Source organism: Corvus kubaryi, unplaced genomic scaffold (assembly GCF_017639235.1).
Source record: "Corvus kubaryi isolate FWS band 111438036 unplaced genomic scaffold, C.kubaryi_AGA036_p1.0 37384, whole genome shotgun sequence".
In the NCBI taxonomy this organism is placed as follows: domain Eukaryota; kingdom Metazoa; phylum Chordata; class Aves; order Passeriformes; family Corvidae; genus Corvus; species Corvus kubaryi.
In genome coordinates, this window is record NW_024581126.1 from 431372 (window position 1) to 453213 (window position 21842).

Genomic DNA, 21842 nt, shown 5'->3' on the forward strand with positions numbered 1-21842 from the left:
ACCATCCTGCTGTCGAGGGATATGAGCTATATGACCCAGAAGGCCCTTTCTTTTCTTGAAATATGTGATTCTGTCCTTCAGTAACTAAACTCATTTTTCCTATGGTTCTCTAACTTTGCCCTGGTGTTTTCTTTTCTGATACAGGAGTTTCACAACTCTTTTGGTTAAAAGCAAGCAGAGTTAGAGCAAGAAAAAGTAATGCTTTATTTATTTATTTAAATTGGTCAGATGAGACATTATGTGTGAGTTCTATAGTAAATGCTCAGTCTAGAAAACGAAAACGCTGTGAACAGTGAGCCCTCGCTCTGGAACTTACTCTAGTGTTAAACCCAGTTGGCTTCACGAGTGGGAGCTCACAGAATAATTGTCTGCTGCTGATCACTCTGAGACTTTGCCTCGGCTAAATGCTTTTCCTTGGTCAAAAACTGGCTCCAGGCCAACCTACTTGAAGTTCCATTTTTTCTGCAGAACATTATGTCCAGGGCACATACCTTAAGGTAGGAAACTTTGGTCTGGGCAATCCAAGATGAGAAAGTTAGGGGCTAAGAGAAGCCTGCCAAAGCCAGCATATTGAACTGCTGAAAGAGCTAACCATGGCTGTGGCTTCTGCAGGGCATTGTCCATGTGCTGCTTCTAAGGCTTTCTGTACAGGGCAAATAAAAATATAATGCTAGAAATTATCTTGACCCTGAATCGCTGTTTTCTTTTCAGTGAACAAGTGATCTCATGCAAGGCCCTGAGCTACAGTGAAGGTGTGACTACCACCATCCTCAGCAGTTATGAGGCTAAAAAGACACAAGACAATCATGAACGTATGCCTAAAGGTAAGTATGAAGTCATTTATACTTTTGAACTAAGAAAACAACTGAGTATAGATTAGCTACTTTTCCTTTCCTGAGGGTGGGTGTATAAATTGCTTGTGTCCCTGTAAACTGGATTTTCTCTCTTGCTTCGGGCTGGCCGATGTGCCTGTAGTAACTGGCTCTCTTCCTTTAGGAGGTCTAATGCTGTTCTGCCATGTGAATGGAAGGATGCTTTCTGTTGGAGTGAGGGGAAAAGCAAAAATTGTAATGCCTTTCCCTCGTCTACTTTATGTAATTACCTGTGCTGAGCTAAGCACAGTTCATCCCACTGAGTCATGAGGCAAAGACAGGAAAATGACATGAAAGATGAAGACACGAAAAATGACAGACAGGAATCTTTACTGTGACAGCCCCACAGCAAATGTAGGGAACATATGACTCACTGCAGCTCCCGGAGTTCAGTGACTCAAATCCAGAAGCAGATGGCCTTTTTGTTTATCTCTACAGGTGAAATGGAGTAAAAGTCCCTTTATGCTCTGGAGACTGCCTGGTGCGTTGATAGGAACAAATATCCATGTGTGTCTCTACAAGACTGTTTTCTTTTAAGCAAGGTAAAACTATAGAAACAAGATAATGGGGGTTATATTTTTTTATCTCTCCTCCACTCCCCCTTTGTATTTTAGGGTGTTTAGAACTCTTTCTCTCTGTTAATGTGCCAGTAATTTTTGGTTACCCTACTTTATGTATAGCTCAAAAGATGGGGGCTATTAGCCTTTGAAAGTGAGAAGCAGAAGATTCACAAGGGGGCAACTGCAGGCAGTTTGCAACAGGAAGCTTTCTGAGGCTTTCCTGGGCAGCCACCATTTCTTCATGATCTGTAGTGGAAGTATTTCTAAGCAGTCTGTGATGCAGATAAAACACTGACACTGAAATGGATTGTGGACTGCCTGCCTCTCCTTCCTGAAGGAGCTGCCACTTGATACAGGCATGCTGGAATCCTCTGTCATTCCTTCCTTCCTGCAACATTTTGCATGGGGGCAGATTAGGGGGACGGGAGCCCTTAACCTTTGTTTATTAAGGTTTTCTTTGACCTTCTTTCAGGTGCCCCTACCTTAAGCCAAAAGATGGTTTTACTTCTCTTTGGTTTTAAACAACAAATAAAAACTTAGTGAGTGCTCTTGGTTGCTGTTACAACTTGCTGTTTACCTGACTTAGCCAACAAACTTTATATCAAGGAATTCTGTAGCTGAGACACTATTTCAGATGTTTAGTGACTCTCTAGGTTCATGTGAGTACAGTTACTTGCAAACCAGATTAAAATAATGATTGTGGAAACTCAGGTTTTGTCCAAAATCCTGATATTTTCAAATGTTGTAGAGAAAATATTAAACTGTCTTGGATCCTGTGTGCATGCCAACGCTGCAGGACAAGTTTAAAACTAAGGCAATGATTCATCATGTGCAATGCTGTGCCATTTTAGTTTTGGTAGCTGTTTTGAAAGTGAGTAAATGACTTTATAGAATTAGGTTCAGAAACAAAAGCATTAAAGACCTTGACACTCTATTCCTTTCCTTTCACTGGAGTTACAAAAAGTGGTATTGGAATGTGATCTAATTATCCTCATCTATTGTTTAGTGTCTTGTGCTGTCTAATTTTTGACAATCTTGTCTGTGCAAGAATGCTTACTTAAAAAAAACAAAATTAGAGATGGAGAAGGCTCTTGCCAGGGCTGTTTACACCTTCAGGGTAGGAGCTGAGATGTTTATGCCAGTTAATTCCTTACTGTGTGTTCAACAGGATGCAAAACAGTCATACAATGCAGTCATCTAAAAGGAAATTATTTTCTGTGTTTGCTATTCTGAAAGTAAATGAGTTGATTTTTCAGTGAATGGGGGATTCATTTGAATTTACATGCAGGGCCCTTTTTTACATAAAGCAAGTACAATCCTGAATTATTCATGTTTTTTTCATTTTTTTCAGTGGTTGGTTAACCTGGAAGGAGAGAAACCAGAGTTTATTCTACAGGCACTCTCTCTTTATTGCTGGAATGGGAACATTACTCTGATAATTATAGTTTTACTAATTATACTTATTTGCTTAATCCTCATAAGAAGAATTTTATTTACGTCTAGTTTGCTATTTGACACTGCAGCTAAATTATGAATTATAAGCAGGAAAGAGGTCAAGTCTATTTGCGTGATCTTGTCCCCGATTCCTGTGTAGAGTTCCTGAGAGGTTCTTTCTGAAAGAAAGCTCAGTCAGGTTTGCATAATTCAAACAGGCTACAGACCTTATACTTGTACAGTGCAGATATGCACCTTACGGGAAAGATTGTAGGATTTCTAGCCCTACTACTTCTTGCAGCTTGCTATCACAGTTTGTTTGATTTTATTGCTTTGTTAGTAAAATCCTTAATGTCTTTCTGTCAAGTTAATTCTCACTGGTAAATGCAGAGGACTGCTCTATTTTGTTCTGCTTAGAGACAGTGTTTTCTTTTTTAAAATAAGAAATGAGCTTGTTCTTTCTTCACAGAGAATAAAGAAACAGATCCAAAATGCTTCTAAAGGATGCAATCTCTTTGTTGGTTTAAGCAGACCTTGGTGAGGCTTTCTACTAGAAAACTTCAGAATTTGAATACACCAGCGAAGTACTAATCCCAGTTGTAGATTGTCATTGGATTCCTTTTCTCTTCCTAGGTGAGTTAACTTCTTTTACTCACAAAGTACTGAAGGTCGAACAAAATCCCTTTAACTGCTTGAAGTTTGTATACACTTCTGGTTTATTTGAGTTTTTTAATGTATGTAAAATCAGAATGTCTGGCAGTGAGTGAGGAAAAGGGAAAATAATTATACAATGTCATGACTACCTGTGTAAAGTTCAGTAATCTTAATAATTCTTAAACATGCTAAACTGAAGACACCCAACAAAGAATTTATGTCGTGTAAAAATCATCATTTAACAGATATGTAAAGGCAGGAAAAGTTCCATTCATGTAATCATTTAGGCTGTTTCTCAAGAAGCTTGAATTCATCCACTGGTTGTATCACATCAGGTCGGCAGACTCCTGTTTTCTCACTGAGAAATATCCCTCTTAAGGAAACTGGCTGAATGACCTCCTGGTTGCTTGCTTTCTGCCAGTCATAATTCATGTCTTCCCACTGGATTGGGTATGGCAGTTATCTAATTGTCTGTTTCAAAATGGACTGTATTTATTTTGTTAAGGGATTGGCATTTGGGAATGTTATCCCTTCACTTTTTTCATAAATGATTTATCAACTCTGTTACTGCTTGCATATTCATTATTGTGCTTCCCAAAAGATTTTTCTAGAGTCCTCTTTTGAAAAGGAGCACAGGAAGAAGATGAACAAGGCTTAGTATTTGACCAGGAATTTACTTACATCTCTTAAGCAACACTTTTTAGGCACTGACACTTCCTTAATAATTCCAGAGGGAAAACAAAGAAGTTAGGGCTTGTGTCTTTGGGTCCTAATTTGTTACAACTTCCAAGATAATCCTATATTTTATCCCATTTTACCTTTGACTTGGTTGTTATACATATATTTTTGTGACTGCAAGAATATACTGATGTCCTAGGATCTTTTTTCAGACAGAGAGACTTCTGAGTGTGTGAAGTATTACAGAACTACTCAGAAGAGAATTGCCATTTTCTCAAGACCTATCAAGTGATGTAGTTACTCTACCAAGTACTTCCTATTGGCCCATACTCCTTCTTGGGGGATAATTCATTGCTTTTTACCAAGAGAAAGCTGAAGCAGCCATTTGTTAAACCTCCTAGATGGGATTGGTGTCAGAGCAATATTTAACATTTTGGATGGCTCGTCACTCAGATTGACATGTGCCACCTCTCCTCACATAAACCAGGCTGCAAGCTGTGCTGAGTGTGCTGTCAGAATGGCACAGCCTCTCTGTGATAGCATTGTCCGTGATGCTGAGAGCTGGGAGAAGGGCTGCGAGTCCCTGGGGTCTTTTGGGTATCAGTCTGCATTGTGCCTGCACAACTTCATTGTGGGTAAAGATACAGGGTGCATGTGGGGGCCTGGAACCATAATGGAGTGCAGCACATCAACCCCCACCCCTCCTTTGCACCTCACTAATTGATAATGTAAACACACTTGATGTCCTGGAATTTCTAGAAGGTGTTAATTTCAGAATATAATGTCATGGAATCATTAGGTTGGAAAAGACCTCCAAAATCATCAAGTTCAAGTCCAACCTATGTGAACAAAAGCATCTTCTTAGAATGGATTGTAATGGAAAAATATCATTTAAATTTCATTTCAATTATATACATACTTCATTTCTGTTTTTCATTTTGCAGCTGAATTACTTTAGGACTTTGAATGCTGTAAGTGTACATGTTTTCTTCCAAGATCTTGAAGTGAAAGAAACCAACCCCATATCCACAGTAATACCCTTTGGGACAAATCAGGAAAAAAGACTTGTTAGCTTTTCAACACTGTGGTCACAATAATCAATAGGACATGGCATTGAGACACCCCATGGGAAAATCTTTGCTCTTCTAGATGATTCCTCAGGTAGGTCAATGCACATACATCTACTCCAGAGCACGGGACACAGATGTGTGTCTTTCCTCCATTCATTTCGATTAAAATACCCTTACAACCAATAAGCAATGTGAGGAAATACTTTTTTGGCTTTGTCTCATGTTCCCACATTTCAATTTCTTCCTGTTTTTTTAAATTTGTCTTTAGTGTTTTCCCCAATCATGCTGCATTATGTTCCTTTTTGTTCTTCTCATCATCTCTTCTCAGCTCATCTCCATCAAGTCATCATTTAATCTTTCTCCCTCCTCCCTGCTACTCTTCCTCTCCTTCTTCTGTGCTTGTTCTTTTTCTGGTTTAAGTAGGGAGAAACTCGTACTTCCTGGGTGTGGCTCAGTATGAATTTTAAGCTGATAGCGTTCTTTCAACACCATACCAGGTCTAGATGTGCCAACTTTTTCCTTGCAGTCAGGATTATGAGTGCTGCAGAAGCTTCAAAAGAAAGCTGATGCCTAAGCATTATTAAAAATAACTCACCTACTGGATCACCTCTCAGGAGAGATGATACTAAAAGTAATGCAGGCAACTAATTTGTGCAAGAAAAGTAAAAGATCGAAGAGAATTAAATTGATAGCATCATTAAAAAGATAAAGTTCTGCTTCAGTGCCTTTAATTTGTAAAGAAAGCAGGTTAATGATGGTATAGGCAAAGGGTTAGATATAATTGGTTTCTATTTTAGTTAGAAACCTTGCAATGAGTAGAAAGCCATAGAAGGACACCAGATCAGAACACCTCAGAATATTCATGCTTTGCTTATTCACAGAACAGGAGCATCATGACAGAGGAGCTTTCTGGTTTTTATGTCCTTGGCATCCTTTGACACAAGTCTTAAGAAGCCACTTGTTTCCCACGTTAGCCCATGAACAAATTCTATCTGTGAAAGAAACAGCATAATTTCTGGGATACTCTTTAGAGGCCTAATTCTCAGACAATTCTGGATTGCTGCCTTTTCATGGCACCCTATTCTGTGTTCTTCAAGACATTTCTAGGGGCTTCTCTTTTGGTAAATTTGCCTTATATCTTACTACCAGTCAGAGCTGGCTAGCAAAAGTAAACATAGGAAAACCTAGTGATGTTTTATCTTTAAACCTCTTTCTATACATCTATATGATTTGGGAATTGCTGTGTTAAAGTATGGTTTATTTACTGTTTCTAGGATTTAAACTCTGCATTGAATTTTTATAGCACCCTTGAATAACAGCACATTGATGTGCCAGAGATTTGAGTCAGAGCAAAAACTTCATAAGCCCTGGGCTTAGGCTCTTTAAAAAAATAAGTATTTGTGCACCAGGAGCCAGAACTTATGTTTTAGTTGTTACCCCACTCTATCATTTTAGAACTCCCATAGCTTTGCTCATTTTCTGAGCTACATCCAGGAGAGGGAAACAAACATTACCAGCTAGGTAGCCTGTTATTATGTGAACAAATACCAGAGGAGGGAAAGAATAAGTCTGCTTCTAATCTTTTGTATTGATCATGCTTTCTGTCAAAGCTGTTGAAAGAGAACATTCCTGATGATACTGGTTTGATTACCAGGTGTGTGGCTGTGGTTATATACAGCTCCCTGAGAGGCTTCTGCAGCTACAGCAAGCTGGGTGGACAGCTGGGCTTTTATAAAACATAAATGATTGTGCCTGTGTGCCAGGCACATGGATAGATGTACGGGGAAAAAAAATTCTTTAAGTAAATGCATTTCAAGGCCATTCTAGTAATACAGTATTACCAAATAAAGTTTTAAGCCACAAGACTGAAACCAAAGCTTTTTAAGAATTCTCCTATAAATCTCTCAGAAAAAGACATTGAAACCACAGAGAAGAAGGTTAAATACTACTCAGTAGTAATCTATTAAATCACAGCACGTGCTATACTTGAAAAATAAGCTACTCTAAAATTGAATAACATTCTAAAAAATTCTGTCAAAATGTTTTCACTTGGCTATATGTAAAAATTCTTGCAGAAAGGTTCATATTATTGAGTCTAGTATTTCAAAGGGGATTTTAGACATTTAGATGTGTATCTTCTGCTTTTAGTCATATTTAGGAATTGGTGGGAAGAAATGTGTATTTGTTTGTACAGTTTGCTGTAATACCAAGGAATTTGGATTTAATATTCAAGTACTTTGCTGAACCAAATCTTTTAAAGCAGTTTATATTTTCCAAAATGTTAGCAAGTGCTGGCTTTGTGCTGATGAAAGCTAGGTTCTTGATTAACAGTTTTTAAGAAAATAAACTGTTAACACTTCTCTATGGCTTTCTTGATGTATAAAGTTGGTTCTAACATGTTATAGCTGCAGCACAAGAGCAGAGGTTTTTGTGGTTTGTTTTTGTTTTTTTTTTTTTTAGATGCACTTGTTTTTTAGTACTTGTGAAATGATCAGTCTCCATTCAATAAAACTGGCTATTACTGTGCAGGGAAAATAAATATCCAGAAGTATTTAGGCACATATGAGTAAGATTACTTACAGATCATAAACAGAGAGCAACTGGTCCAAGTGTCCTCTTGTTCTTCACCTGTCTTGAAAATGGATTTTTGTGTACTCACAGTGCATCAGCATCCCCAATATCTAATTAGTGTTCTCCATCTTTCCTGCTTCTTTTTCTGGGCATTTGAGTACATTCAAATATTTGTAGCTTAAGTTCATTTTTTAAATGACTGCTAGGAGGTAGACCTGAGAGTTTGAACTTTTGTATAAACATCTGCTTCATAAACTCTTGGGAAATTAGTCCATTGTAAAAGCTTTTGTTATTGCTGTGATGTGGTTTAATGTTGCTTTTGAACGTTTTAAGAAGTATTTCTGCATTAGAAATGCATTGGAGTAACATTGACAAGATTCTATATAGTCAATCACCTATAGAATATGTCCTAATTCTTGTCACATGCTTAGATTTTATTGCAGAATAAAACTGTCTTAATGGTTTAGTTTTTCTCTATATACTGTATCTGTGACAAGATATAAATATCCTTAAAAGTTGTTTAGATGATCATACTCTGGGATGTAAAGGAACTGCCTATACTGAAAGCTAAGTTGATTTCTATTGTTTGAAACATCTTTTTTTCCTATGCTGTAGAGGTTCAAAGGTGTTTATACAGACAGAGCAGTTATTTTGGATGATCTTGTCTCCTGAAATTCTTGATATCTTTCCCTGCCCTACAGAAAGGGAAGTTTTCTTCCCTTTCACATTACATCTACCAGCCTGCAGGCAAGTGATCTCTTGATGGCTTGTTTCTCCAGCCGTGTAGTCAATGTTGCCTGTCCCAAAGTGTGTGACAGGAGAGGGCAGTGAGGGCAATTTAAAACTTGTGGAGAGTCAGGAAAAAGATTTCTGCCTTCCCCCTGCCTCCACAATGCACTATGGGACACTCCACCACTACTGAAGGAAAGCTGACTGCTCGCAGTTGTTTCCTAGTACATACCCTAGGGCTGTTTTCTTTTTCCAAAAGCACCCTGTGGTTTTAGGAACTCGCTGGGTTGTTGAGGTAGACAGTGAGGACAGTCTCAGGGGCCAGTGGCATTCAGGCTTTTCAGTGTCCTGTACAGGTACCAGAGGCAGCTCAGAGCTGCCTTTGATGCTGATTACAGTCACTGTGTCAGAGTTTCAGCTAACGACTCGAAAGAGAAGCTCACTTTGGATGTCATGGTCGTCGGCTCTCTTGCTTCCAGAACCTGGACTGGTATTTTGGAGGCATACCAGGCAATTTGGGGACTTTGACAGTTGGGTTTGGGTGATTTAGTAGGAGCAGTGAGGAGTTCTGCTGTCACCCTTACGCATTCCAGTCCTTGCCAGAAGCTCCTGCCCCAGAGAGGAGCTGTGTGCCAGCTCTTCTGCCACTCTCATTCACAGCATTTCAGCTGATGCTGAGTGGGCACTAATGTGCAGCGAACTATTGCAGTTTGGTGGGTTAATAAGGAATAAGAGAAAGAAAGTGGGGTGAAAGATAAAAGGATTAGAGCAGGACAGAAAATGAAATGCAGATAAGGAGGAATGTTGATGTTGGCAAAGAGGCGATGTAATTGCATTTTGGTAAGTGACATTTATGGGTTATGAAACACCTGCAGAAAATCTCAAAGAAATAATTGAACCAGACATCTTTCCGTTCAGGTGATATGTGAAACTAAGATCCAATACTCCATACTTCATGCTAAAATAAGTTTATGCTTCGTTGTATAATACAGATCTAATGATGAGCTGACTTTAAAATTATACCACATGCACTTTTGATATATAGTTTTACAGATGGAGAGATTTTTATTCCGAATTTAAAATTCCTGCAAGCTTTGGATTTCCTGTTCTTGTCCCTAATTCTTGTTGTTTCTTTACCCCATAGAGACTAATTCCTTCTTAAATGAGATACATGATCCCCAAATACTCACATATGATTAGTTCTTCAGAGAGGCTGAAAGAAGTACAAATAAATGAAAAAATGTCTTTCTTTATTCAACCAAGTAACAGACAGACTTAAATTAAGAATTGGAAATGATTTTCTGGAAAAAACGCTCTGAGCTGTTGACAGTTTGGAGCTCCTTGCTCATGGTCAGTAATGGCAGCAGAAATTTAAGAATAATTAACATGAATGAAATGAAGAAAGTTCCCAACCAATCACCAGAAAAAAAAAGGAAAAGCACATGTGCCTTTTCCATCTACATTGTTTCAGTCACATTTATTTTCTTGGTATAGCATTTCCATTTTATTTCATGGTAACATGAATTCTCCTTGCTTCCTCTCCTTATAATTTATAGTGCATCTTAAGGTTATAATCGTTTTTTTAATGTCTCTTGACAAATATTATAGATTTGAATGAGAATCAAATGCAATTGTTGAATTCAGTCTGTGTGAAGAGATAACGTTTTCTACTCCGTGCTTAACTGATGACACAAACCTGACTTTCTTCAGCACTGACTGTAGCTGACCACAGCTAGTTGGTCAAAAGAAGCACTGTTTCACACCATTTTCAAGAACTGGGATCTATTCCTTATTTTCTAAGGGATGGAGATGGCAACAAAGCAATAGTTCTGGAATATTGCCCTATGTGCATTAGATCTGTACAAGGGACATCTAGAGCTACGGAAAAACGTTTATGTAAGCCCTGAATATAGTTTCTGTGTTTGCAGCCATTCTGGGATACATATAAAAACAGTATATATCTTCACCTTCCTATTGTTTTAAGAAATGCTTCTGTCCAGTTCTCTCTATATAACATGGAAAGAATGCACTTCCCTCACGGTCATAACAGCAGGGAGTCAATCCCATGACTGTTCTTGTTAGGATGTGCAGCATTAGTTTGGAAATGTAGAGGAGCCATCTGGTTACAAATGATTGTGTTGATACTGATGGAAAATGTCTTTTCTGAGACAGATTATGCCTTCTTTTTTCTACCCCCATTTATATCCCCTCAGTAATCCTTTACTATACTTTCACTATTACTCTAACCAGGAATCTTGCATTTTGCTCCTGAGAAATGAAAGCACTACTGAGAAATGAAAGCATTCAAATTTGATGTGACAGCTTAGTTATCTGCATATTGTTTGGATCTTAGCTTATATCCCACAGGCCTCTCTGACCTCTGAGGATAATACAGGGAAGAAAATGTAGGTGCATGAGTGCACATCTAGAGGAGTAAGTGCTGTTATTTGCCACTGCCTGCTGTAATTCAATATACATAATTCAGAGACATTATTTATGTTTAAACCTTGCTAATGATGTAAATGGGGTTGCTTTTCACTGAAGAATGCAGTTTATTCATTACTGTTCTGAAGTTTTCTTCTCAAAAGGAAATTCCTAATAATTCTAAGATATGTTTTATGTTTTTCCCTAAGCTTTTTAAAATGGATCCATTTCTACTCTATGATCAGATCCATAGAATGGCATATAACTGAATCAGTTTATACCTTTCCAGAGGTATATATAGCTTTTTATATGCCTTTTCCTTTTATATAACTTTTATATAAATTTTTTATATACCTGGTCCTTAAGCACTTCTGAGAAACCGAGTATCAACTTCTTATTTCATACATATATCACTGTAGATCAGTCAGTGCTTGTTTGTAGCCAAACCAAAGGGTTTAGTTTTGTTTTCAGATTTTTTCAGTTAGGATTTTAAAAGTGTGTAGGGCTGAGCAAATAACATCTCCTTTCACATACATTAAAAGTTTAACAACAGTGAGGAGAAAAAGGATAAAGACAATATATAAACTTTGTAAGATGAATTGTAACAATGAAAAAAAAATTATTTGAATGCCACCAGATAGTAAGATAAGAAACAAAGTGAATGGAAGGACTTGTATGTCATTATCTAATGATTGCACCAAGGTCACAGTTGTAGAGGAATAATATAGATTTAAGTAAGTCATATAATTTTTTTATGTCCCTGGTACATGTTGCAAAATCTACCTGCTTTGCTGTCCCACTGATGTGGCAGATCTGCACTGGAAACTGGTGCTCCTTTTGAGCAGAATGTCAGCACAGGCAGATGTTGCAGGGCAGAAGTACAGGCAAAAAGCCTAGATGCTGTTCCTGCTGATTTGCTTAAAAAATGACGTAGAAGATAGCTACTGTCAATCAAAGCCAGTGGAGAGCTATGAAGTTCTGAAGAGCTGTAAACATAAATTAAAAAAGATTCGTGTTCTGTCTTTTGAATGGCTGTTCTGGATTTCTCTCGCTCACATGCCCTTGTGCTGCTTACTGATACTGTAAACGTGAAAAACAGGGAATCACCAGAAACTGAAGTTAGGGAACTTACAAAAGCTCACAGTAGTAAAGTTTATTGCCATCTCTAAGAGACTGTGGCCCTTCCTTCTTGTGGCAAAGACAGAAACAAATGTGGAATGTGCCCTTTCTTGTTCTCATTTTTTTGACATGAACAACACAAGCTCTTTTCATTCTCACTTTCTAAACATGTACTACTTCATATTTAAAAGAAAAAACTCACCTGTTTGTCCTTCAAACTACTAAACTACTCAGTAAAGGCAAGGCAGACATGGGAAAACTGATAAGATTTAAATATATTCTTGAAGGAAAAGCTGAAGAAATCTGGGACTAGGAAGATGACTAAAGCAGAATAGCACTTAACTAAGTACTCATATGGCTCCCACAGATGATTAAAAAGCAGATGGCTTTGTGAGCTAACAGCCTGGGTCCTCTGGGTTTGTGCTGTTAAGTAAAGTGTCCTGGGAAAGGAAAGGGAAACTGAAGGCTCTTTTCCCCAGACTGTAACTGCCTGCCGCTGAGCCAAGCTTGATTTTATTCAATCTGAGTATTGGCTTGGATTTCTGAAAGGAAGATTTGGAAGCCTGCCTCGTTCATCAAAAATAATTTATGATGCTACCACAGAGGCAAGAGGGCTTCTCATTATTGTTTCCTGCATTTTATGATGTTGGCACTCTTCCTGAAATAATTTAAGAATTGCAGACATAATAATAATTTTAATTTTATAAAAATAGATCTCATCAGTGAAACTCGTTTTTTATCTAGGTTTCAGTAATGTGCCTCTTCCTCATTAAATACAACCTTTTCTGGTCATCAGCTGAATATAAAACATGGAAAACAGCAATTAGGCAAGCTTTAAGCGCTTTAAGTTTAAATGGTAAAATTCTTTAGAATCACTTATGGCCTGAATAAGAGTGTCAACATCTTTAAAACTTGAGCTGAAACTGGAATCTTGGGAGATCAGGGAGTAAGATGCTGAAGATTACTGAGCTGGAGATTCAGTGATGGCTACAGGGGTGATAAAAGGGAGCAATGTTTTAATCCTTTCTCCATGTCATTCAAGAAAAAAGGGATTCCACTGTTGTGCCAGACTGAAAGCTCATGGATATGTGCATCTGTGACCAAAACTGAAGGCTGCAAGAATAGCAGAGGCTGAGGTAAAACCTCCTCTGACTCCTCTTGCTGTCTTCAGCAGTTTGCCTCATTTATATAGTTTCAGTAATCTTAAGTGGCTTTTCAATTCGTGGATGTGTTCAATCTCATGTAAATCTTGTTCTGGACCTGTAATATGCAGCATGATAGCTAAAATTAACAGCAACTTGCTGATGGCTCAGGCCATTGTCTGAGGCTGGTGGTGTAAGTGGAAAAGATTACATTGACATTTGATATGGTGCCCAGTTATATAGACAGAGAACTTGGTGTTCTTAAAAAGATTCAATAGAAACAGGGATCACTCAAAACACTTATTTTGAGATGAGATCACTTCTGGCACAAGAATCATAAGTTCTTTCCATAAATTGCACAATATGAACATTGTATGTTGACAAGCCTGATGGAGTTTCTTTCATGATTAACAGCAGAGAATATAAAACCAAATAAACTTCATAAAATCCTCTGAGAGAAATTAAAAAAATTGTCAGGGAATTGTTGCAGAATTTTTTTTTTTTTTTAAGATCCATTAAGTTCTGCTCTGTTTTTAAGTACAGGTTTTATTGAGAATACTAATATGTTTTAAGGAACTCCTTGGAAGCCCTCGGTTCGAAGTCCGCAGTTCATCTGTCACTAATAGCGGTCCTGGTTTCCTGTTTGGGTTTGCCATTCTGGCATCTGTAACAGAGCCACAGACAGGGTCTTACTCTAAAAGTATTTGTCTCTCTTGAACTAAATGACAGTGGGAGCAATGTGGAGTTTCTCAGCTCAAGTATGATTTACTCTGTAATGACACCAAAAAGGAAACCTGGGCAGGTGTTTGTGGGTTCCTTGAGTTCAAGGATTTATCTATTCAGTCTCTGTCTCACCCTGTGTGTGTTATGATTGCATGCCACTGTTTTGTCCTTGTTAATTTTGCAGAAGAGACTCCTGGAAAGAGAAGCTAGAAAACACTAAGTCTTGTTAAAAATAGCTATTTGGGCAATCAGACCACAGAAATAAAGAAGAAAGGAGGGAAAAACCAGAAAAAACACATTCAGGGGCAGTGATATGACCAGTGTGTGAAATGGAAATGAAAGTATTTTAACTGAAGTTCCATTTTTGTTTTCTATTTTTCTGCCTACAGTTTTCAACTTTATCACCAAAACATGAAGCATACTTTACTTCATTCACTCTGTAACTGAGGTAGCCAAGAAGGGTGCCTTTTGAAGCAAAAATAGCAAGCAGATTGGGTTTGATATATCACTGGTACTAGAATAATTCATTAAAGAGTGAACCTGTTGGCCTCCAGCTGTAAATATTATGTGGGATTTGCAGACCATTTTGCTCTGTACCTCATGAAGGTCAATAGTACTGAATCATTTGTTTCTGACACACGTACAAAGGACACAGACTTCAGAATACAGAGGTTAGTAAAAGCAGCAAGCATGATCACAGCATAAAAACAAACATCGTAAGCAGGTTCTAAAAGGTTGTAATGTAGCTGCTGAAATATCAATAGTTACTTGAAAGAAATGTTGTCACACCTAGGCTTACCTAGAACCTGAGAGATTGCAGAAATTAAGTCAGTTGTAGTAGCTGTAAATTCTTGTGAATTTTAGATTTTGAAATAGATCTTGCCCTAAACTGACTAGCAATAATTTTTGTGTTCTGCAATTGGGTAAATTCATGTTTTCTCCCATCTAATAGTTCAAAATGGCATAATCCCACTACCATCATTCTCAAGTTAGTTTTGCATGCTGAATTATTTGAGTGTAGTAGATAACCTCTCTGTTATCCAGTGAAATACACTGCCAGGTGTAAATGGCCCTATCAATTAATGAATCAGCTCTGTAGGGTTATAATCTGTGTTTTGGATTTTCAAGGTCTTTCTGCTCTCAGTACTATTTTCTCATGAGAATTCCCTTAATGGGAAATGCCTTTTCTCTTGTCTGGAGCAATAATAAATGTTTCAGTAGAACTAGATAAGCGGGATAGATTTGTCTGAATCCATATTTGATATGGCCCTCGAGATAACAGATTTTATCCATTTTTTCTTTGCTAAAATAATTAAGCAAATAGATTAAAACAGACTTTCTGGACTTCTTCATAAGAAAAGCCTGATAAGATTAGGAAGCTGGAATTCTGAGGACGCTTTGTGTTTTCTTCTCTACCACTTTCAAGATGTTAGTGATAATTTTTCTTGGTTTCATTGTCTGCAACAAAATTCTGTGTTAATTTTAGGATGCATAGCAGTGTATGCAAACACTGAACCCCGTGGCTGTCAGATGTTATGTTAAAGCATGGAAATAACTGAGTTTAAATCTCATTTTCTGAAGTGAAACTGGCAATGGCCTTGTATTCTCTTCTCAGGGAGACCTGGGACTCATCTGTGGCTGTGTAAAAGCTCTGTGGTGCTGTAATGGTCAACTCACAAAAGCATCTGTGGTAAAGTGTATAATTTACGTAACATCAACCACAGTCAGCACTGTGGTGTGGAGCTCTGTTAAATCCCCTTCTTGGTGCCTCTCTCTGTGAAGTGGGTCAAGGACTGACAGAAGGAAGAATCCTGCATATTTGCAGGATGTGAAGGTCTTGGCATGAGGTTGTTTCTGGTATTCATCTCACATTGCAGGGAAACATCAAATAATACATATGGTTCAGCACTTGGAGGAGGGAGTGCAGGATGCTCATCCATGATGCTGGGATTTAGATGAAGTTCTGCCATGTAGGAACAAAAATTCACAGGAAACGCTGCTCTTGAAATATATTTAGAACAACATTTGTGCCAACTGAAAGTCATCTCCCATTTCGAGTTCACACTGGGCAAAATCGTTTATCCTAATGTAAACCATTCGACTGAGTGATTTCACAACTTCTTTTACTGTTTCTTTCTTTGAATTTCAATTTTTGTCTTTGCCTCTCCTGAACAGTCATAGCTTTCCCTGCCTATGAAATTCCAATATTAAGCTTTTTAATGAAACGGGGAGAATTTAAGGATTTGTTTAGCATAAACTGTAACATCGCCTTTAATAGATGGATCTCAAAAATTACAGTTAGCTATTTCAACTGTAATTGATGACATATGCTTTTCACATTAATTTATTTGGATTTGTAAGCTGGCAAGTTCTAGTCAGTAGTCAGTTTTACTCTTTTTGACTCCTGAGGAAGGGAGTTTGCTGTATAAAACCTTCTATTAGTTGTTATATAAACAAATCATGTCATGCTTATAACATGGCATTACTGCCTGACAAGTTCTTGTATTTCATATTCGTCAAGACTTCTGCCTTCTTATTCATGGTGTTTCCATTGCAATGCTCAAATACAGCTCTTCCATTTCTAGCCTAGAGCCTTAATTATTTTAGGCCTTGAGCCAGAGATAAGCCCATGCTAGTAAAATGTTTGTGTGTATCTTGGAAACATAATCAGAATGGTGTTAGCAGGGTTCATGTATTACATGTCATACAGGCAAACCCAGCAGCCTTCTTCCCCAGGGCAAGTGATTACCCTTATCTGATTCATTCTCCAAAGAACTGCCAGATCCAACAGCTATTTGAAAACCAGTGAAAGGGATTTTGCTGACAAAAGTAAGTTACAAGTCCGAGTTTCCAAAGCAACAAAAGCTGTTTAATGTGTATACCTAAAATCAATGGGACAATTCCTCTGTCATAAACAGGTGTTTGCTGGATTGAGGCTCAAAAGCTCAATGTAAGCAGTTTGAAAGATGTGGATTTTACTATAATTTATGTGAATTACACAGGGAAAAAGGATTAACATTTAAGTCTTAATGGCCATACGAACTTGGTCTTCATGTGCAGATATACTTACATATTTTGGTTGTTCTTGATGGCAGCATAAGAATATATTACTAATAATCTGTAAAACCAGGGAAATTTCATTGATTAAGCTCTTTCTTCTGTTTTTGTCGGAAAAAAATGCTTCAGTGTCTGTGGAGGCTGTGGTGAGTCACACTGTGGTTACAAATGCCAACTGCAGAGGTGTTGGGGAAGATGGAACAGGAAAACCTTGGAAATATGATTGCCTGACAAAAGATTTTGGGAATATGAAAACTACAGGCAACATCGAAATGAAAGCCACTTTTGAAATACCAGGTCTTAGTTACTGAACAACTAGAAAACAATGGTATGGCCACTGAAGTAATCCCCTCTTGATGGAACAATACCCTCTGCTTGCAAACAGGTCCAAGGGTCAGAGCAGACCCTACTAGCTCAGCAGAAGGGGTCCAAAGAGTAGTTTTTAGAAGTTAAGATGTAACACTCTATGGTAATATAAGAACTCTTATAGGCTGTATGTAAATGCTATAGGATTTGTATCTTGTATTAGATTGGTTAGTGACAATTAGAATATTCAGTACAGAAGATGATTTATTGTATTGTAACCAGGACTTCAGACATTCTGATTCTGATTCTCACTTCTCTATTCCTCTCTTCCACTTCTACTCTTACTTCCACTCTTGCTCTTACACCCTCTCTCTCTCTCTCACCTGCTTACTCTCTTGGGCCTGCTCAGAGCTGAGTCTAGCAGCTCTGAGCAGTGCCCCAATACCCACGCCCTTTACAATAAACCGACTGTGTCCCAAGACCTGCCTATAGAGATCTCCATCCGTCTCCGTCCCGACCGAACCCGCCCGTAACCTACACAGAGGGTTTCTTCTCTGAGCAGCTATAGAAGGGGTAAGACTTTATGGACAGTTCTTGCTAAATGCTGCTTTTCCATTTTAGTTGGAATACAGCTGATGGTAAAGTGGTGAGAATGCTCCAATGCACTCGTCAAGTTTTCTGTCCATCGAAGAAGACAGAGACAAAAGAATCAATTGAATGATATTTCACCATCACCAAGTGGGAAGTGGCACATGAGAGAAAAACGTGGACCACAATCATATAGCCTGCTCTTGTTTTTGGATATTAAATGATGGGAAGATGGGAGAGGGAGAAGAATATAAGGCAGAGGAGTTTTATTTTAGTTTTCCCCAAAATACATAAAATTTAGGCTGCTTGGTCTGAGCCATTTACCATTATATGGATGGAAAGCCTTAATTACACATGTAAGTGCTTGTAAAATATGAGTTTTCCCTTTCTTTGTCTCCCAACTAACGTGATTATTATCTGTTCTTAAAATTTTCAAATAATTTCTTTTTTTTTTTCCTGCTTTTAGCTTGCCCAGCCCTGTCTTAGGAGTGATTTCAGAACAACTGGTTGAACTTGAAGTGTTCCATTGTGTGGAACACTGATTCCAAATGTGGTATGACTGTATTTTCTTGGGATGACTGGCCTTCATGTTTCTCTTTCTTGGGGCAGCCAAGAAAGCTAAGGAAAGCTGTCTCCACACAGCTACCCAACTGAAACAAATGAGAACGTTCCTCCACTGTGCCTGACAAGATGTTTTTTGTATTTCCTGCTCCCTCTGAAGGGTTTTTCAAGGAAAAGAAATAATTTAACACAAAGGAAAAATGAGACAATAGAATTATTAGAGGAAAAAGGATGGATTCAGTAATGTTTTGATTTAAATCAGAAAATGAACCCCCAAATGTATTTTCTGGTACTTAATTTTAAACTCAGCTATTATTTTTCTGGCAGAACAGAAGTGCCTTAAAAAAATGTTGATTTTACAGACAGTCCCTCAATATTTGAAAGGAGACTGGACAGGTGAGCTGGCATGAAACAAGGACACCAAGCTAGTTTGCTGGGGGGATCTGTGGTTACCCAGAACTCATTCCCTGACCAGCAGCTGTCCAGTGCTGCCTGGCTGCCCAGTGGCACAGCAATGACACTTATAAAGGGCTAAGGCTAAAGATAAGTTGAGATTTAGGAACAGCACAAAAAATAACCAGTTTCTTCAATCACAGATACCTTCAGTGGGTATGATGAATTTTGCTTATTCTAGCAGTGTGCTTTTCTGCTGCCAGAGTTTTTGTGGCTAAGACCACAATATATTTAAGGGAACTGGAGTTACTAGAAAAGGCATTACACAAATGTATGACTGGTACCACTGAAATCAATACACTGAGTCATAATCTTACAACAGCTGTATAGGTATTAATGCTTCTCTTTGTTAGGTTCAGGGAGTTCAAATTAAATAACAGGTGTAACTGTACAGGGAAAAAAAGATCCTAAGCCTCATAAGCATATAGCATGTATAGGAAACTCTTTGACAAAGAAACACAATATTTATGCTGCTCCTTTTCATTGTTTTATTTCATCTAACTAAAGAAATTCACATGGTTTGTAGAGAATATTTTTAAAAGGTAAAAGTACAATCATTTCAGTAGTGGCTAGAATTTCCTCATGTTGCATAAAAAATACGTTGTTAAAATTGATTGTGCTTTTCTGCTTTGTTAAATCCTTGAAATGGAATATATGTGGCTGTGTTATTGCATTAAAATGGAGATATGTGTGTAGATGTATATATGCTCTACCTGCTGGAACAGCTTTCAAAGAAAATTGTGCCTGTTCTTGTTTAAATATAAAAATTGGATTTTGTTTCCTTTTAATTTGAAGAAATTAGTGCTCCCAGTAGTCATAGAAACTGCAAATTAGAACAGTGTATTGAAGACAACCATCAGTAGAAATTCTGAATACTGGATAGAGTTTTCTTAAGTTTCTGCCTGAATCTATCAAATACAGCAGCAGCAGCAATTTGATTGTTACTTAAGGCTTAATGGTAACAGTTGTTAGGACTCAAATAAAAGGCTACTCTGCATTTGGTGTCCACTATCAAGCAAATACTGAAACCTGTTGTCTGACATGAACAAAAATCTCTTTGACTTGCAACACAGTTTGTATCTATGCCTTACGAACCATAGAAAGATAGAAGTTGAAGGCATTCCTCTACAGTAGAGATGAGAACCTTTGTTAAGAGCATATGGCCTTATCATTGGGGTTTAAAATTCTATATTTAGTATCTACATAGACTCCAAAAATGTACTAGCTGTCTGTAAAATATGTAAACAAGAATATTATCAGATCTGTACCTCTAAATAATGCAATTGCAGACACTGATGAAGTAATTGGATATGAAATTAGTAATCATATGATTGTGTAGAATTACCTGATCTGATTTGCATGCTTGACTGTGAAGAATTATGCATGTGAATCAAGCTTGGTAAATAATTCATACCTTATCCTATAGCTAATTAATGTAACATCATTTTTCTTGGTCTGCACTTGGTAGGAGTGCAGTGTTTCCCTGAAATTAGAAATCTTTCGATAACAATTACCAATATTTAGGAATAAGGTCTGGTTTGCAAACTTTTTGATGTATAGCAACTGTTATTCAATATCTGAAAAGTGCTGGCTAATTCTAACTGGTCGAACAAACCTCCTTCTTTTTCTGTTTTTCTCACCTGACTAAAATAATGCTTGGATGTAGAGTACTGGTGTGAGAACACGCTTTAAAACCAGGCTTTCTGCATGTTTTTAATATGCTCCCCTCGCCTCTAAATCACAGCCTTTGGTGTCCTGGAGTCAAAATAATTGATAGTGGGGAGTGGAAGTAAAGATCAGCAGCTTGGTTACTTGCCATAGGAAGTACCTATGGTGAAAATTAGTGCTGGGAAAATGTTTTCATGGGTTTAACAGCTGAATTTGGCTTCAGGTTAATAATTAGATACCAGTGGGGTTCACGGTATTTTAAGGCACCTACTGCTGTAGCTTGGGCAATTACTGGCATCTAATGGTATTGCAGAAACCACAGTGAATTTATTAATAGGGTATAGGTTTGGCTACTGGGATTTGCCAGCAAAAGAGAAATCTGAATGAGACAGTGCACTAGCAAAGTGAGGGGAAGCGTGTGCAAGACTCCTCCGTGTGTATGTTTGTTATTCCCATCAGAATCTTGGCCCAGAACTAAAGGAATACTAAATATTTTATAAAGGATTATATTTCTGTTCTCGAATGCTTGAAACGTGAACACCAGACACGCTTTTGAGAGCCTCTGTGCACCACAGAGTCCTTAAACTTTTGAAAGCAGTTGCAGGAATTTGGATTGCTATCTGGAATACTGTCAACATTTAATAACCAGGAAATACCAAAATAGAATTTGGTGGTAGGCAAATGAGTATCACAATGTTAATTTCTCCCTTACTTTGACAGTCCATGAAAGGAACACTGTATAATCTTTCCATTTTGGAATTCTGTACTTATTTGTTTATATGCCAGAAAAGATAGGTATCTCCACAAGCTATGGGATGTTTTAAATTAAGACAGCTGATATAGTTGCAATAGTTTTCCTAATTCACAATGAAAAATGATTAATATTACTATGGTATTTCTCTACTGGGAGATTTTTCAAGGGGAATCAGCATTCAAACAAAAGCAACATTTTCTTGATTAAATGCATGGTAGCTTTATAGTGGAATAAGCATTTTTTGGAAAAAGAAAAAAAAAGAAGAAAGTTCTGAAATAATTTTGTAATCTCAGAGAAGAAAGGAAGGAACTATCCCAGTGAAATCTTCAGTTTTGCTGTTGCAGTTCAAAGAGTGAAGAGACCAAAGAGCTCTTTACTGTGTATCAAAGGACTGACAGCTTGGAGTTCAGACAGAGCTCTAAGTTCTGATCTAAGGCTAATAAACATGCAAACGCTCAGTCTTGAAATGCAAACTTGAA

General features: G+C 37.7%; 1 long non-coding RNA gene across 3 annotated transcripts in view; it reads left to right on the forward strand.

Moving 5' to 3' along the window:
* Positions 1 to 716: 716 nt before the first annotated feature.
* Positions 717 to 21842, forward strand: part of LOC121668171 — a 68343-nt gene continuing 47217 nt past the window's right edge. For all 3 annotated transcript variants that reach the window (XR_006017282.1, XR_006017281.1, XR_006017283.1), the window contains exons 1-3: positions 717 to 824; positions 3336 to 3499; positions 5143 to 5359. This is a non-coding gene — a long non-coding RNA (uncharacterized LOC121668171). The remainder of the gene's footprint in view (positions 825 to 3335; positions 3500 to 5142; positions 5360 to 21842) is intronic.